We start from the raw sequence: 17,843 nt of genomic DNA, 5'->3' as shown, positions 1-17,843 counted from the left end.
CCATTTAGCTGGTCCGCAAGCCAATCTGCCCCATCCTAATACGATTTGCTGAGGACAGCGAGGGAGCAGAGAGGGCAGCCCACCCTGCCCTGCCGTTATCAGCGGTGCCCGGAGAGGGCTGGCTGGAGGGCTGAGCGGAACCACTCTTTCAGGTGACGCTGGCAGCCGGGGAGGCTCCGGGATGAGGAAGGGTGGGTGGAAGCAGAGATGCCAGGTGGAAGAAGGGGAAAAGCAAAACCTCACCAGGGCATCTTGGCAGATGGCTCTTAGTTTACCCACCTTTCCTCTGGACCCCCTCCCCACAGGCCTAGGTAATTACTTCAAAAGGTACTAGATGGGGATGACGGGAAAGTTAATGAATTCTCTTCTTGCCAGGAGGTCACGGGAGAGAGCTGCTAGCAACTCCTGGAGCATTCTGGGGTGACTGCACGAAAGTTGTGCATTTCAACTGGGAAGAGCTGAATTCTTCCAGCCAGAGCTATCTCTTTCCCGGGCTCTGTCGCTCTGGGGAAGGCCCCAGAGCCCAGAGACTGCCCAGAGGGAAGAGTGAAGCTTCAAGGTCTGGGAAAGAAGCCCAGCAAGACAGGAGCCTACTATTGTGTGCGGAGGCTGAGCTGAACCTGACTCCCAGCTCCCAGAAGGTCCAGCCCTGCCCAGCCCAGATACTCATCCTCATCTGCCGCTCATAACCCTGTCCACTGTGCTCAGGGAGAGAAGGAAGGGGATTGAGTGCGTTCCCAGATCTCTGTAGGTTCCTCCAAGCTGCTGGGTCCCCAAGCCACCACCTCGAGCTGGTCCTGTCTTGTGTCCCGTGTCTACCCACTGCTAGGATATGCCATGCTTGCCCTAGGATCTTAGATTCTTACAGGAGACTAATGATATTTCCTCTACCCACTTCATAGGGCTCTTGTTTCTAGAAACAGCTGACTCCCTCCAACTCCATCCCTCTGAGTAGGTAGCTCGAATGAGTCTGAGTAGGTAGCTCTTTACTCGAACAAGAATCATGCCAAACAGGTGGACATTCGTCAGGGGCCTGGGATGGTAGTTTCGGGATGGCTCTCTCTGTCTGACCATCCAGACCATGATTAACCTATGTATAGAGATTACCTGTGGGATGGAGAAATAGGGCTAGAATTTTCTAAGATCCCTACATCACTTGTGGGGTGGGGCAGGAAGAAGCCTAAGGAGAGAAATATCCTAAAGTGGCTTATAAGGGGCCTCTCAGACCCGAAATAAGCTCATCCTTCAGCCCCCGACCCTCCCCTGCAGCTCAGACCTGGGGGGGGGGGGTGGTGGAGGTGATGGGCGCTTCACCGCCAGGGCGCCCAGAGCACTTGTCCCATTCCGTGCCTTGGACTCCCTCCCTGAGCCTCGGGAAGCTGCGCCTAGGATTCCTGAGTCCCCTGCTCCGAAGAACCGCCAGTGGCCTCCAGGGTCTCTGGGCTCCAGACTGAACGCCGCCCTCCCCCCCGCCCCCAGTCGAGCGGCGGCCACCGTGGACCCGGCTTTCCTGCGGGTGCGGTGTCCGGGTAGGCCCGCTTGGGGCTGCAGCTCTCGGGACAGACCCGCCACCCCCGCGCTGCCCGGAGCCGCAGCTCGCCGGCAGGTGCGCCGTGGAGGCGCGCGGAGGAGCGCCGCCCGCCAGCAGCCGGTCGGGGAAGCGGGGCGCCGGCGGGGAAGCGGAGAGGGAGGCGGCCGCACCGAGTGAAGCCCGCACACACGCGCGCGCGCGCGGGCGCCGCGCTCCGGCCCGCGAAAGTGGCCGGCCCGGCGCGGGGACTCGCCGGCTGCAGCCGAGCCCGGGCGCTCGGGGCTGGGACCCCGCGGAGGCGGGGCGCCGGGGAAGCCGCCGCGGGGCGAGCGCGCTTCGGGAGGATCGGGCGGCGGGCAGGCGCCGCGGACTCCGAGCACCCTGCCTCGGGCGCCGCTTACCCAGCTCGGAGATGTCGGTCTGTCCTTCCCTCCCCGGTCCGACCGCTTCGGCCGCCGGCTACCGAGGCCGGCGCGCTGCCTGCTCCTCCGGCTGCCCACGGCTCGCGATCACGCGGGCGACCGCATCCACATGGAGTCCAAATTCATTAAAATCCACGTCAAGCCACCAGCCACTTATCTGTATTCCTGAAGTGGCCCCTCGGTCTCCGGCCCGCGAGCCCCTCCGTCCTCCGCCGCCCGGTGGCGGCCCCGCCGGGCGCGGTGGCCGGCTCGCGGGGAGAACCGGGAGGCGCCGAGGGGGCGCAGGGGGGGCGGCGGCGGCGGCGGCGGCTGGCGGTGGTCTCGCCTTGGGAAGCAGCAGAGCCCCGGCTGTCTTCAGATTTTTTCCAGCGCGACTTTCCGGGCTCCTCTGACATCAGCAATCGCGGCGCTTCCTTCCCTTCTCGCTCCCCGGGTTCGTTCACAGTCCCATTTCCTCCGGGAACCTGGCTCTCCGGATCTATTTCGAGGTTTGGCTCCGCTCGCTCCGGCAGCCCCCGGGCTCCCCACGGCTCCCGAGCTCGCGCGGGGTCCCTGTCTGGATCGCGGGGTCCCTGCGTCTGGATCGCCTGCCCTCTCGGCTGAAAAATTCCCAGCAACTGCGTTCGGCCGCGCTCCCGCTCCTGTCTGGCGCGGACGGCGCTGCGCCCGGCGGCTCGGCTCCCGCGGCGGCGGCGGCGGCGGCAGGGCCCTGAGCGCCGGCCCCCCTATCTTACCAGGCGGCTCATTATCATAGAGGCCGCGCGCCTTAACCCCCTCCCTGCCGGCCGCCCGCCCGGACGGGGGCCGCGCCCGCCGCTGGCACCGCCCTCTGCAGCCAGCCCCCTGCCCCTTCCCCACCCCCCCGCCACCCCCACCCCCGGACCTCCTCCTCCGCCAGCTGTCAACAAAGGACGACCAGCTTGGGCCGGGGGAGGCCGCCCCGCTGTCTGCTCGGCGCCCAACTCCAGCCCGGACCCGCCAGCCACCTTAAGTGGCCAAAGCGGGATTGCTTTGGGGGAAGGGGGGTGCGGGGGGTGGGCACGCCAATCGTGCTGGGGCCTGGGAATTCGGGTGGGGGCCTCGCCGAGCCCCGCGGGGCGTGCGGAGCTCAGGGCTGAAGCGGAGTGGGTGGGTGAGGTCAGTGGGGACGTGGGCACACCCCCCCCCCCGCCGGCATCACCTGTCACCGCGCGCACACTGCACAGCCCCTCTTCGTCTTTAATCTGAGGGGTGCGTGGTGGGGGGGGGACCGACCTTTGGCTGATGAGGTTAAGAAGGGGGCTCTCGGAATTTGTGCAAGCAGATTCCGTCTGCTCGTGAATCTCAGAAAGCCAACAAGCTGTCAAGTGAGGTTTGAAGTTTTTTTTTTTTTTTTAATTACCATTTTTATTATGTGAAGACGAGCCTTGCTCTGAATTGCCAGTTTTGGACTCTGGTTAGAGACCCTGGGCATCTGGCAAGTGAGGGAGGCTGAGACCAGCTGGGAGCTTTCTATGTCCAGACCCAGGAAGCCTCCCTGGCAGGGGAATCAGAGAGGTAGCGGTACAATAACTTGTTTTAATACACTAAGGTGAGAGGCGCCTGGATTCCGGATGGCAGTGCCTCGGTGCCTTAACTTGCTTGCTTCCACGTCCTGTAGAATCTCGGTTCCCCCGCAGCCTCTGCACGCGGTTTTGCGAAACAGGCCTGCGAGCTGGACCCCAGCGACTTCGCAGGATCTGCCTAGTCCCTGTTGGCGATCAGAGCACACGCGAGTTTACTCAATACGTCCGAGTATTCCGATAAGCTCCGTCTACTGCCCTCTCGTGGCCACAGGCTTCAGTGGTATAAAGAAAAGAGAAGGGGGGAAAAAAAAAATCACAAGAAACCCTGAAAGAAATCACACGTAATTCTTAGCGCAGCAGGGGCCTTAAAGAACAAAAAGAAAAAAAAAAAAAGAGAGAGAGAGAGAAATGTAGACTCACCTGTTATGTTGTGCAATCACCCCTTGAATTAAGTGAAGTATTCTGGGGGAAATGTAATATTTACTTCATCCACAGAAATTCGCTCATTTCTCAAAAGTTCTTTTCTCACTGTTAATTAGCTGAAATTTGTCTTCTTGTGACTTTCACTGGTTATTCTTTGTAATGTCCTGTGCAGCTGCGAAGAATTTGTTTAAGCTGTCTTTCCTGATCCATACCTGCTCTTTTCTTTGAACTTCTTTAGTACTTATTGTTGGTAGTCCTCCAGGCAATTATCATAAGTTACTCTATACTATTATTTATTTCTCTTCATAAGTTGGTCTTGTCTCTCCATCCAGACAGCCTTGCCTGCTGTCTTAACTTTGGTTAGACTGAATATAAACCACAATTTATTGAGGAATATGATTTGAAGAAGATGCTAGAAGACTTTGGAAAATGTCTTTATTTGTTTGATACATGGAGCATGGGTCTGGTCAGCTCAACCCAGGATAGGCAGTGGTAGGCTTGGAAATACCTAACTGGTAAAGCTTGAAGCTGAAAATTAGGGCCTTCTGATTCTCTAATGAAGTGCGCGTGACTCTGGAGGAGGTTCCATCTCTCTCTCTCTCTCTTTTTTTTTTTTGCTGTTGTTCAGTCGCTCAGTCGTGTCCGACTCTTTTCACCCCCATGGACCGCAGCACGCCAGGCTTCTCGGTCCTTCATCATCACCCAGATCTTGCTCAAACTCATGTCCACTGAGTTGGTGATGCCATCCGACCATCTCATTCTCTGTTGTCCCCTTCTCCTGCCTCCAATATTTCCCAGCATCAGGGTCTTTACTAATGAATTGGCTCTTTGCATCAGGTGGCCAAAGTATTGGAGCTTCAGTTTCAGCATCAGTCCCTCCAATGAGTATTCAGGGTTGATTTCCTGTAGGATGGACTGGTTTGATCTCCTTATGCCTCAATTTAATTGTCTTGGGACGATTTTGATTTTGGTAGCAATTTAAATAACTTTCTAATCCTACCTCCAGTGGCCCAGAAATCAACCCTAGAAGGAAGAGGAAGGGAGGTAAAATGAAGAAAGCTTCTCCACTCACGGCCTCCTTCACCCCAGTCTCCCCTCTCCCTTTCAGATGAACAGTGAAGAAAGAGAGGGAGAGAGAGAAGCCAGGCGGAAAACCTGTTCCAGGCAGCGTAACCCGATGCCACCCAGTTTGCACATTGCTACAGAGCACAGCTTGAGGTCTGAGTCCTGTGACGTGATGGGGGTGCCTGTGGCCTGCACAACAGTGGCAAGGACACTACTCGGTCTACTGGGAGGCACCTGTTAAAGTTCCCTTAACTTCTCTGGGCCTTGATTTGTCCATCTGTAAAATGGGAATTCTTACTTTCAATCTTCAGAGAGTTGTGAGAGCTAAAATGGAAATATATAGAAATGTTAGAAGATTTTAATAGTGTCATTAAAATGGAAAGATTTGTTCAGATTTTTCGTCCTGATAGGCTAAAACAAATATAGATCTTATTAGTTAAGCACATTATTACAACAATATATCTTGGGAATAAAAAAAGAACAACTCGGATTCATGCTGTATATTTAGATATAACACCCTCTGAGGCAATGGCAATATACATGAGCCTTTGATCTTCAAAGGTGCTCCAATAATCATATCTTTTTGATCACTGGGTATCCATTCATTCATTCATTCCACAAACATTACTTATTAAGAGTGACTTTATTAGATTTCTTAAATGGAATGGTACATAGTACATGATTATTTCCTCCACACGTATTTTTTTAAGGGAAATTATGTTGATAATCATGCTCACAGTTTCCGTGCCCTCAGACCCGTTTACATGTTTCTGGGACCTGAGTTTCCTGGTATCTGTGTGGGCTTTGATGTCTTCTTTCTCATCCTGTTCAGCTGATATGAAACTCATGGCCCCTGGGGACTCATCAAGCCTCTGCCAGCCCCTTGCCATTCCTCCTCATGCCCATCAGGAGCGATGATCACAGCCCAGCACAGCTCTGGGCAAGTGGTGGGTGTTTAGTAAATGTCTATCAGATGAACAGAGGGATGGGTGGGCAGATGTTTGCTGTAAGCCCAATCCTCATCTTTGGAAGACTGTAGCTCAACAGGGTTTCCCTCCCCCCAGCCACCTACCTCTGCAGGCCACGGTGCTCCTGGATCCTCAGTCCTGCAAAATCACCGGTGCCTGCTGCATTGCCATCCCAGGCCCCAGGCTCTTCTTTGCTGGTCCGCAGATGGGTGGCTTGGGCTGGGGAGGAGGGTCAGAGGAGTGGGAGAGCACAGGACAAAGGCACACTCCGGAATGGAGCCGAACTTTCCCTGGGAGAAAGAAGGGTTGCTCCTGCAGAGGCAGGTCTGGCTGAGCAGGCCTCCGAAGGCCTTTGCAAGCAAGCCTGAGACTTTAGGGCAGAATAGGCCCAAATGGGCAACCAGCCCACCCCCAGGGCAAGTCCTCTCTGTCACAGTAGCAGCTCCAGCCCCACAGATAGATGCCAGTGCGGCAGCCCCTCGGATCACGGGAGGTGTTTCTGGTGCTGGAAGGCAGCCGTACTTTGGCAGGCTTTCAGCATCCAGTCTGCTGTCTTTCGGAGGTTGGGAGGGTGGCAAGCAGTCGGTGTTGAGCATGGGAACGCTGCCTGCGAGTGTGCCCGTGCATACATTTAGGGGGCCTTGAGTGGCGCGGGGCCTGGGCTGGGGGGCTGCATGCTTGGAGCTGTGGGCAGGAAGCCAGTGTCAGCGGTGACCGTTGGGTGGAGCATGGTCTCTTAGCAGGCTTGCCTCTAACTCCCAAAGCTGAGACCGCGGATGCCACCGCCAGCTCCATCTCCCTCGGCTCTAAGAGGCCTGTCCCCTTTCGTTTGCCCCACCCGTCCTGAACCTCCCCATTTCACAGCGGGGACACGTTCCCTGGCGGGTGAGCCCTTCCGTCTCCCACCCCCCACCTCACTTTGGCCAGTGGATGCTGAGGTGGGCGCAGTGCAGAAGCAGCCGCCCACCTACCCCCCCTTACATGGGCTGGGACAAAGGGTCCGGTCTGATGGGCCAGACTGGAGTGTGTGGGCCAGGCCCTGTGAATGGAGAGTGGCGGGCCACTGGCTGGGCGCTGGGGACAGCGATCCAGGATGCGGCCATCGGGCACCTGCTCCAGGATTCTCAGCGCCATTCATAAAGATGTCAGCCGCCTCTCTCCTCCCCTTTCGGCCCTTCACAAAGCTCACGTTCCTGTGTACTTTAAACAGTAGCCAGCCTGTTAAGGCTCCAAATCAAACAAGGCGGGATTTCATTCCTTTCTCACTCAACCTCCCCCAAGTGGAGCTGGTGTGCCTGTATCCTCAGCTTCTCTCCCTAAGCTCCCTCCCTCTCTCCATCCATCAAGAATGCTGCTCTGGGAGGAGAATATTCTCTGGGAGGCTCAGCCAACTGCAGCCCTAAACCTATGTGAATGGGTCTCTGGATCCATCTAAAGACTCCTGTGTGTCCTGGGTGAGAAGGTTGCAGGGGGCGAGGGGTGAGCCGGGACCGCTGGGCTTCAGATGTGGGAGGTGAGGATGGGGTGAAGGGCTCAGCTCCGGCGTGTGACTTCCGCTACTGGTCTGTGCGGGACACTGAAGGCCTGAGAAAGGGTCCTCTTTGCTAGTTTCTTTCCCAAGAGATCCCCCCCAAAAGGAGACATACGACCGGTTTGGCCGTGTAATCCCTGGCTAAGCCTCTCCATGCCTCTGTTTCCTCATCTATACAGTGGAAATGATATCCTTGGCCCGCATGCTCTGCTTCACAAGAATCAGACACGATGCTCGCTGTGAGTTGGAGAGCACAACACATTTGTCTAACGGGGATGCTGTCTTAAAGTTCTAAAGGTCATTTTGAGAGCCACGCCTTCTCAGCTGCTGAATCTAAGTCCAACCTCTTGTTCGGTGTTTGAGAGAAGGAGTTGGGCGCCTTAGAGATACCCGTCTGCTTTTGGGGTGGCTACATCGTCTCCCCATCCTGTTGGCATCCCTCCTTTTCTCCCACGCATCCACGGGACGGTGCTGCAGACCGAGATTCTGCCTAGTTCCCTTCCTGTGTGGAAGCACAGGGCACTTCCCAGCTGCAGTAGGCCCTCACTGCGGGCCTGTCCCTGTCCACGTGCTTCTTCCAGACAGGCGGGGGAGGACTGGAGGAGCTGAGATGCCTTGGAGGACACTCCCGAGTGTACAGGAATCAGAAAGCGGTGGTCCCTCACTGCCTGAGAGACAGTATGAAGATGCTCTTTGGAGGTCCTTCTCTGTTTAGCCGTCCTCACCAGCCACAAACTCCACGTTAACCTCCCAGCCTGATTCAGAGGGCAGTCACTCTCCGAACTCCAGCCGGAGCTGGGCTGCCTGGCTTTCTGAGGATGCAGTGTCTTGTGGGCAGACACAGGCACGGCCTTCCAGAGTGGGAGTAAGACGGCGAGGACAGAGCCAGTGCAGTTTATTCCTCTGAGATCGAACCTATAGGGGAGCACCTACTTATTCCAGGCTTCTTCATTTAGACAAAGCGATACCTGCCCTTCAGTTGCTCATAATTGTCGTCATAAAGTGGTACATGCTAACGTGTATTGGGTGCCCACCTTGCTTCCATTACTGCAGTTGACAGTGTGCCTACCTGACTCCACGTCCTCACAAGTCTGGTCTTTGTAGGTGTTACCACCCCACTTTCTAGATGCAGGAACTGATGATTGGAAAGCCAAGGAACTGTCCCAAGATCGTCCAGGTAGTCCGAATTTGAACCTGGGTTTCTCTGACATCCCTTTTCTCTAGTTTTGTTCTCTTCTGAGGAGGAAAAAGGGATGAAAGTATGGGAGTCCTTTCTTCACGTGCCAGGACAAGGGAGGCTCTGGGCCTTAATTCCTGTTCTCAGCGGTGAGCTGGCCAGTGAGCCAGAGCTCCCTGTATCAAGAGGGCTCCTTAGGAGTTCCTCATCACAAGTCCAGCAGAACATCGCCGAGCTCCGCTTCTGCTGAAGGTCAGCAATGTCATTTTCTCCTACACAGGAGAGCGTGTTGCCATTGTTATGGTGATTATTATAAACAATCATACTGATGAGCTCAACTGTCCTCTCTTTTGCAGGGTGAATGCATTTAACAGTGAGACTTGGTCCAGAGGAAAGACGTTGCCCACACGTGCAGGTCCCCATTAGCTTCTGTCAACCTCTGCCCCGCACAACACCGCAGGATAATGGGGTGGTGGGCTGGAGCCCCAGCCCTTAGAGAGAGCATGCCAGTCGGTCACTGTGGGATTCACAGGGAGCAGGGCCAGCCAAGCACCGGTGTCTGCATTCTCCTTGATTGCATCTGGGCTCTGCAAACCCCAACAGAATTGAACTTACATCTCCTCCCAATTAGGGGAGAAAGGAAGACAAGAATGATAGCGGAAGAATTTCCTCCTGCCTTTGACGGCAGGCTCTTCAGGGACAGAACATTAAGCTCTTTCTCTCTCTGCCCCCAGCCTTCTCTCTCCTGTCTGATACCTGGAGGACCTAATGTGGTGCCAGGCCCTCCCTGGAACTGGAGCCTGTGTGTGATTCGAGCGATGATTGGGGGCTGGCTGGAAAAGCTAGACCCCGCCCGGGGGCTTGTCCCAGGTCTGCTGATCTGCTGGGAGTCAGTGCTGAGCAGGGGCTGGCGGGGAGGGGGCCTGCGATGCCTCCAGCTCGCTGCCTGACGGCTGATCCTGGGCCTTTTGGAGGGGGTGGGGGTAGGGGGATGGGGCCTTGCCCAGAGAAGGCTGGTGAAGAGTAAAGTCCACTGCCCTCACTGCCTAAATAACTCAGATGTCCTGGCATCCAGATGCCAACCCCAGGGCCTGCTTCAATGCTATAAATTTAGGGCAGGATGTGAATAACTAGTGTCACAAGGAAAATGTCAGAAATGGCGCAAGTCTTGGCAGGCAGGAATCAACAGTGTCATCACCAACATCATGAAACAATAGCCACCAGGAAAGAAATAAAGCCCTTTAAAGTTATTTGCTGTATTCTGAGTTTTGAAATCCTAGAAAGTAAGGTCCACACATTCCCCTCATAGTCAGTTTAATAATTCTGTTTTTGTCCCTTTTCTGAAATAAATTCTTGCTGGTTATCCTAGAATTCTTGCCTGGAGAATCCCATGTATAGAGGAGACTGGTGGGCTACAGTCCAAGGGGTCACAAAGAGTTGGACACAGCTGAAGCGACTTCGCACGTACGAGGTGGAAAGCAGAGATTAACAGTGAGAGCGATTCTGGTTCTGTCTTTCTCTTCTGACTCTCTTCGCCTTTCTTTCTGGGGTCACAGCACTGATTTTTGTTTATTTGTCTTTGTGTGTTTTTTTTCCCCCTTTCTGAAATGGCTTCTATGCACTCAGAATCAGTATTCGAATGACAAGGCTACTATTTCCATCAATAAATGGAGGTCGGACCCCCTCCCCTCTGGGTGTCAGGTGACCGGGGCGCTGACCCCGCTGCCACTCTTGCCTGGCCTTGCACGCGTCCCTTCCCTCCTTTTACCCCTGGTTTCCGCATCCGTAAGAAGGAGGAATTAGGCTCCTCATGCCCCTCTCTGCCTGTCCTCACTCCAGCTCTCTCCTTGGAGGACGGAAGAAGGGCCTTGGACATTAGACAGCTTGCTGGCCACGACTAAGAGAGCCCAGGGCCCAGACCACCACCCGGCATGCATAGCACAGTAACAGCTGCGAAGGAGGATTTTGCCTTTGAATGGCCTGCAGTTGGGTATTTCTGTCTCTGCCTGCCTTTGATAAACTGTCTTGTCTAGGGCTCTGCTGTTATGACGCTTTCTGAGTCATGGGTGGCTCCAGCCCTTTCGATCCATCCAGCTGATAATGTTTCCTGATGTTTCCAAGGCGAGTAGGGGATGATCAGGTAGGGTGGATCTGCTTCACTTTCTCCCCTCACCCTCTGACCCTTCCCGCCTGGCTCTCCTGACCCTCTCCTCTTTGCGGAATTTCTATCTTATGCTGTCCCACAAGGTCCTGCCGTGCTGTGCTTGGTCGCTCAGGCATGTCCGACTCTTTGCGACCCCATAGACTGCAGCCCGCCAGGCCCCTCTGTCCATGGGGATTCTCCAGGCATGAATACTAGAGTGGGTTGCCATGCCCTCCTCCAGGGGATCTTCCCGACCCAGGGATCAAACCCAAGTCTCCTGCCTTGCAGGCGGGTTCTTTACCGTCTGAGCCACAAACTCCAGCCCTGGCTGCCCACCCAGCCTCCCAAAGCCCTTCTGTGGTCTCTCGGGGACGTCGCCCCCCCTGGTGGAATGCTTGGGAACTTTTCTGGCGTGGGGAAAGCTGGGCAGCCTGGCAGCGGTACCTCTCTGCTCTGCAGTTTTTCCGTGTGGCTAATAATTATTACCCTGTGTTAATCACGACAATGGAAGAATTGCAGGCCTTTATTTCGAAATGATCGGCTCCAGTCAATGACTACTTATGACAGCAAAGGGGAAACATCAGCTCCGGGGAGCCCCCATGTAAATGGGGAGTTGAATGAAAGATCAGAAATAATGGAACGTGTATTTAGTTCCATTTTCCTCCCTAAAAGGGCCCTGTCAGAGTAATTTCCCCTTCTGTGCACCATACCTCGCCATTATTTACAATATCTTCTTGGGAGAATAAAGCTACACCGGCCCCCTCCCCCTCTCCAACCCGCACCCCTCCCCCCATCAATTGTGTCTCTTTCTGGAGTTTGGCAAACACAGCGACTTCTTCCTGCTGTGCTCTCAGTGGAGCTGAAATGAATGTGGCTCTGGTTATTTTTTTTCCCCTTAATCATTCTTTCTCTCTCTCTCTCTCTCTTTTTTTTTTCCGCTGGAGAGCATTTTCACGAAGCACGATCACAGAGGAACAGAATGTCCTGATGTTTGGGTGAGCAACATGAATTGCTTTGCTTTTTCCTCCCCTTAAATAAAAATAACACCCCATAATCATAATATCAGAGGACGTATAGGCCGTTTTTCAAGGTTCTTCATTACTTTGCCCACTCTCTATGCTCAGTCTTATTTCTGAAAGCCTCTGTCCACCCACCTAGGCTACTGGTTCTCTCTTGGTTCCCTGAAATTGTTAAACCCATTTTCTCTCCATACTTCTGCCCATGTTCTGGAATGCATTGTACCTTTCCTCACTTCCCAGAGCCTGAACAATCTTTAGGATCTCAAGACCTTTTTTTTCCTTCCAATAGTCCTACCTGCCTCTTGAGAAACTTATATGCAGGTCAGGAAGCAACAGTTAGAACTGGACATGGAACAACAGACTGGTTCCAAATATGAAAAGGAGTACGTCAAGGCTGTATATTGTCACCCTGCTTATTTAACTTATATGCAGAGTACATCATGCAAAACACTGGGCTGGAAGAAGCACAAGCTGGAATCAAGATTGCCGGGAGAAATATCACTAACCTCAGATATGCAGATGACACCACCCTTATGGCAGAAAGTGAAGAGGAACTAAAAAGCCTCTTGATGAAAGTGAAAGAAGAGAGTGAAAAAGTTGGCTTAAAGCTCAACATTCAGAAAACGAAGATCATGGCATCCTGTCCCATCACTTCATGGGAAATAGATGGGGAAACAGTGGAAACAGTGTCAGGCTTTATTTTTGGGGGCTCCAAAATCACTGCAGATGGTGACTGCAGCTATGAAATTGAAAGATGCTTACTCCTTGGAAGGAAAGTTATGACCAACCTAGATAGCATATTAGAAAGCAGAGACATTACTTTGCCAACAAAGGTCCCTCTAGTCAAGGCTATGGTGTTTCCAGTGGTCACGTATGGATGTGAGAGTTGGATTGTGAAGAAAGCTGAGTGCTGAAAAATTGATGCTTTTGAACTGTGGTGTTGGAGAAGACTCTTGCGAGTCCCTTGGACTGCAAGGAGATCCAACCTGTCCATCCTAAACGAGATCAGTCCTGGGTGTTCACTGGAAGGACTGATGCTGAGGCTGAAACTCCAATACTTTGGCCACCTCATGCGAAGAGTTGACTCATTGGAAAAGACCCTGATGCTGGGAGGGATTGTGGGCAGGAGGAGAAGGGGACGACAGAGGATGAGATAGCTGGATGGCATCACTGACTCGATGGACATGAGTCTGAGTGAACTCCGGGAGTTGGTGATGGACAGAGAGGCCTGGTGTGCTGCGATTCATGGGGTTGCAAAGAGTCGGACACGACTGAGCGACTGAACTGAACTGAACCAGTCTATTGATACCAGCCCATCTCCGTCTACCCTCATGCATGCATGCTCAGTGATGTAACCCCATGGACTGCAGCCCGCCAGGCTCCTCTGTCCTTAGACTTTTGCAGGCAAGGATACTGGAGAGGGTTGCCATTTCCAGGACCTGTGTTTTTAAAGATATCGTTTCCAAGGTCTGCTCAGGGCACTGATGCTCCTAAAGGGTTAATAATTTGTAAGCTTGTTTCTATCCATAGTGAGTTTGGCCTAGAGAATTCACTAGATACATGTTTGCTGAGTTACTTTCACCATTTCCCAGAAGGTAAAGGTAAAGACGCTGAACAAGCTTAAGCTGTTTGAAGATCACCTATCCAGTTTTGTGGCAGAGAAGATACTGGAACCTGGATGTTTTCACTCTGAGTCCAGGGTCTTTTCCTTTTGCTATGCTACATTCCTGCTACAATCTCCTCTGATCTCTCCTGTTACTCACTAGTGTGCTTAGCTTCAGCATTTCATTTTTTTTCATCAGGTTGCGAAGTCCTTTTGGGCAGGGGGCCAGGCCTTGTTTCTCTTGTACTTTACCTTGGAAGTGAAAAATTTTAATCAATCTGCTGTTACCACTTCACCCCAGCTTTCCTCCAGCCTGTCAAAACTGGCTAAATACGCATCTCGGAGCCAAACTTTGGAAGGTCTTGGTTCCGACACCGGGGTCTTCTGCGGACCTGGATCGGCACACACCCGTGAACTGTGTTCCTCCGCCCAGCCCCGCTCCACTGATCTGGGGTTCCCTTTCCTACATGGAATGTGACGGCACAGGACTCTCAGGAGGCTGAACGTCTCCTCATTTGAGACATCTGAGATGCTTTCAGATTCACTGTTATTGGTTCAGAAAAGACCCTTTGACATAAGAACACGACAAATTGCTTTGTAGTTTCTGCAGCCACCTCATCCCAGGACCTGTGACTCACCTGTGTGCTTTTGACGAGCTTCAAAGTCAAATTAATGCTCACTTCTCTTAATGCAATAATATATAAAAGTTACACTTAATAATTAACGTAGTAGTGTGTGTAGCAAGCATTGGCAAAGTTTTCAAGCGCATTAGGAGCAGGTGGACACATGCTAGAAAGCTGGCTGGGTCCAAGTGCAGTTGCTCAGAGCACAGACTTCAGAGTGGGCTTGGTTCCTGGCTGTGCCACCGACTCCTTTTGGTCTCAGCAGTTACTTAACCTCTTGCTGACTTCAACCCCTTCAACAGGAAAATAGGAAAAGAATGTGGACATCATAGAGTTGTTTTGGGAATTAAACGAGTCTTGTAAACTGCAGTATCTGGTTCGAGAAAACCTGCTCCTTACAGGGCAGTTCCTCCGTGTCAGCCCCTGTCTGTCACTAACTGGCAGTGTGGCCTTGGGGAAGTCAGGGTAGCCTTGTTCTCCTCCTCTGTAAAGTGGGACGCGTCAGGTCCTGATACGTTTCCGTCTTCAGAACAACACAGAAAGATAGCAATGAAGTCAAGCAACATCACTGTTCTCCAACGAGGCCACTGAGGCTTAGGAGATCAGACACTTCATTCAAGGGACGCAGCTGATGAATGGAGAAGCCGAGATCAAGGCAAGATTTCTGAGTCCAGCTCCATGCGCTGTCCTTGGAGAGGTGTGGGCTCCCCTGCAAGCCTCTGGAAGGTGCCCTGTCCCTTGAAGCATGTGCCATCGTTACTTTCAATCATGATTCCTCAGAGGAGGACACTGGTGTCAGCCTCTAGGAACTTTGGCATTGCCTCTAAGCCATCTGTCCCAAGTAACTCCGGCTGGGAGGTCACAGTGACCTTGAGACTGAGCCCACTGTCTTTCTTCTCCCCTTCTCCTCCTCCTCCCACTGCCTGGGGGAGAGTCTGCCTCTACAGGCATCAGCGGCGATGTGGATTGGATTATCCGAATTGTTTGGGATTGAATGTGCTCCTGAGTCAGGAATCCCACTTGCCAGCTCTGGGTACTAGGATCTGGTTTCTGTTCCCAAGAGCCAGCGCAAGGTATGCAGCTGATATTTATGTGAGGGGCAGGGAGAGTGCGCCTGTGTGGGAGAAATTCACAGCACCGTGAAGTCTAATGGGATCTTCCCGACCCCGGGATGGAACCCTTGTCTCTTGCGCCTCCTGCACTGGCAGGTGGATTCTTTACCACCGTGCCGCCTGGGCAGCCCATTGGTTTCCTAAAAGATCACACACTGGATGGTTTAAAACCACAGATTATCCTCTCATGGTGGCTGGAGTCTAGAAGTTGGAAGTCAAGGTGTCAGCAGGGCCATGGGTCCCTCTGAAAGCGCTAGTGAAGACGCTTCCTTGCCTCTTCCAGCATCTGGCTGTTGTCCACAGCCCTTGGAATTCCTTAGTTTGTAGCCATATCACTCCACTTTCTGCCCCTTTCTTCACATGTCATCTTTCCTGTCCATGTGTGTGCTCCTATGGCCTTCTTATAAGGATATCAGTCGTTGGATTTGGGCCCACCCTAGTGTTGGAGAAGACTCTTGAGAGCCCCTTGGACTGCTTGGAGACCCCATCAGTCCATCCTGAAGGAGATCAGTCCTGAATATTCATTGGAAGGACTGATGCTGAAGCTGAAGCTCCAATACTTCGGCCACTTGATGTGAATAACTGACTCATTGGAAAAGACCCTGATGCTGGGAAAGATTGAAGGAGGGAAGAGAAGGGCATGACAAAGGATGTGATGGTTGGATGGCATCACCGACATGATGTACGTGAGTTTGAGTAAACTTCGGGTGTTGGTGATGGACAGGGAAGCCTGCTGAGTTGCAGTCCATGGGGTTGCAAAGAGTTGAACACAACTGAGTGACTGAAATGAACTGAACTGAACTAGTCCAGTATGACTGCCTCTTAATTTGAATACATCTGCAAAGACTTTCTTTCTAAATAATGCCACATATAGAGGTACTGGGGTTAGAAACTGAACATATACTTTTAGTAGACACAAACTTGAACATACATTTGGGGGGATACCCTCTATAAAAATTATTGCCTGCATCAACTCAATAAGTGGTAATTCTTTATCTCTTTGTATCCATCCAATGATTAAGCATTTACTATAACCTTTAGGAGACCTAGAATATATTACTAAAACTCTTGGTACTTGTTATAATTTTTACAGCGCTTTTAGCCTGGAAGATTCTTAAATTCTAGCTTAAAATTTTCTTTTGAACTTTAATCTAGTGAAAGCAGTGATTTTTCTGAAAGCCCTGGGCAGAAGGCTGTTCTCTACCACTGACTTCTGTTCCAAAGGAGCCACAGGGAACAGCTGGGAGGCTCCCATCCCACAGCACAGTTTTGTGTGCATCCCAGTGAGAGAGACCCATTATTATCCCAGTGAAATTCTCAAGATTAGCGTCCCTATAGCATGAGCACGCTTCCTTCAAAGCCCCCTTCCCTGGCACACACCCAACTTCACCAGCAGGCTTGGCCCCCCTCCCCCCTGGTTTCCTTCATCCGTCATAACCTCAGCCTTGTGACCTGAATAGAGTTTCTTTTCTTTTGCCTTTCTTCACAGTGTGGAAGATGGGGAGGCCAGAGTGAGTCCTGGAGAGTACAATGAGACTCTGTTTGTGTGTGTGTGTGTGTGTGTGTGTGTGTGCACGTGTGTGTGTGCTTGTGCGTGTAGGTATATGCTGCCTGTGATTGAAAAGGGTCTGTTGGGTTTAATACATGCATTTGATTACTGTGATGACTTCCTCCCCGGAGTTTTCCAAAATAGCCAGATGTACCCAAGTGGACCACCTCCAGGTTTTGCCTTTGGTTCAAACCGAGGGCGGGGGGCAGAGAATGGTGAGGATTACGGAGCCTGGCACAATGGAAGAAAAACCCAGGCCTGTTTCTGTAGAGCTCAGCCACCATCCCTTTCCACCAGGGCACCAATTAGACCGTCTCTGGCTTACAGAGCCCTGGGGCTAGACGTGAAAAGGCAGACTTGGGGGAAGCTGAAGGCGCTGCTACTTCTGGGGGCCCCCTGCCCCAGCCCTCCCACCCACCCACCCCCGGCCCTTTTCACTGCCAGATGATCAAGAAAAATCACACTAGAGAGCTCATTTAGAACTATTGTAAAAGGAGGAGATAATCCTTTCTCCACCAGCTCCCTCTCCCCCTCCCAGCTCACGTCGGGTGTGGCTTCCTGGACACTGGTCTGGGAATGGCTTTGTCACTGAAGCTGAGACAAGTGGAGCAGGATCTGAGTCCTGCCTTCTACATAGTTGCAGAAATCTGACTTCGGCCCATTCGGCTGAGACTAGATGTCAGCCACCGTAACTTTGTTAGTCCCGCAAAGCGGGGATGCAGTGACTGTTAACTGGATGGCAAAGGGTGAGACTGTGGAGGCATCCAGGAAAGGAAAAAGCCCAATCAGCTTGGAAGCCCAGAGACTGGGCTTCTAGTCTGAGCCCTGCGTTTAACTGTCTGACCCAGGACAGGGCTCTCTCACCTTAGGGATTGGATCAGATCCCTGAAATCCCTTCTGGATCCTGCCTAGGGATGAAAGTGCCCTTGGAGAGACAGAGAAGACGTGGGTTATCCCTGCCCTTGGATAATCCTGGGCTTGGTAAAGGGAAGCAACTGTTTTGCTAATGATGACAGAGCTCTGGGCCAGGAGACCAAGAACCCAGTTTCATCCTTGGTGTTGACAAACTGTGTGACCTTAAAAAGTAATTAACCTTTGAATGCAACTGTTCTCTTTCAAAGGCATAAGCCCAC

General features: G+C 52.6%; 1 protein-coding gene across 2 annotated transcripts in view; it reads right to left on the bottom strand.

Moving 5' to 3' along the window:
* Positions 1-2,152, bottom strand: part of PLXNA2 (plexin A2) — a 228,314-nt gene extending 226,162 nt beyond the window's left edge. For both annotated transcript variants that reach the window (XM_052654101.1, XM_052654102.1), the window contains exon 1: positions 1,933-2,152. The gene's annotated coding sequence lies outside the window, so the exon portion shown is untranslated. The remainder of the gene's footprint in view (positions 1-1,932) is intronic.
* Between the last annotated feature and the right edge of the window lie 15,691 nt (positions 2,153-17,843).

Source organism: Budorcas taxicolor, chromosome 16, assembly GCF_023091745.1.
Source record: "Budorcas taxicolor isolate Tak-1 chromosome 16, Takin1.1, whole genome shotgun sequence".
NCBI classification, from domain to species: Eukaryota; Metazoa; Chordata; class Mammalia; order Artiodactyla; family Bovidae; genus Budorcas; species Budorcas taxicolor.
Note: the sequence above shows the minus strand (reverse complement) of the source record. Positions and strands in the feature narration are given on the sequence as shown.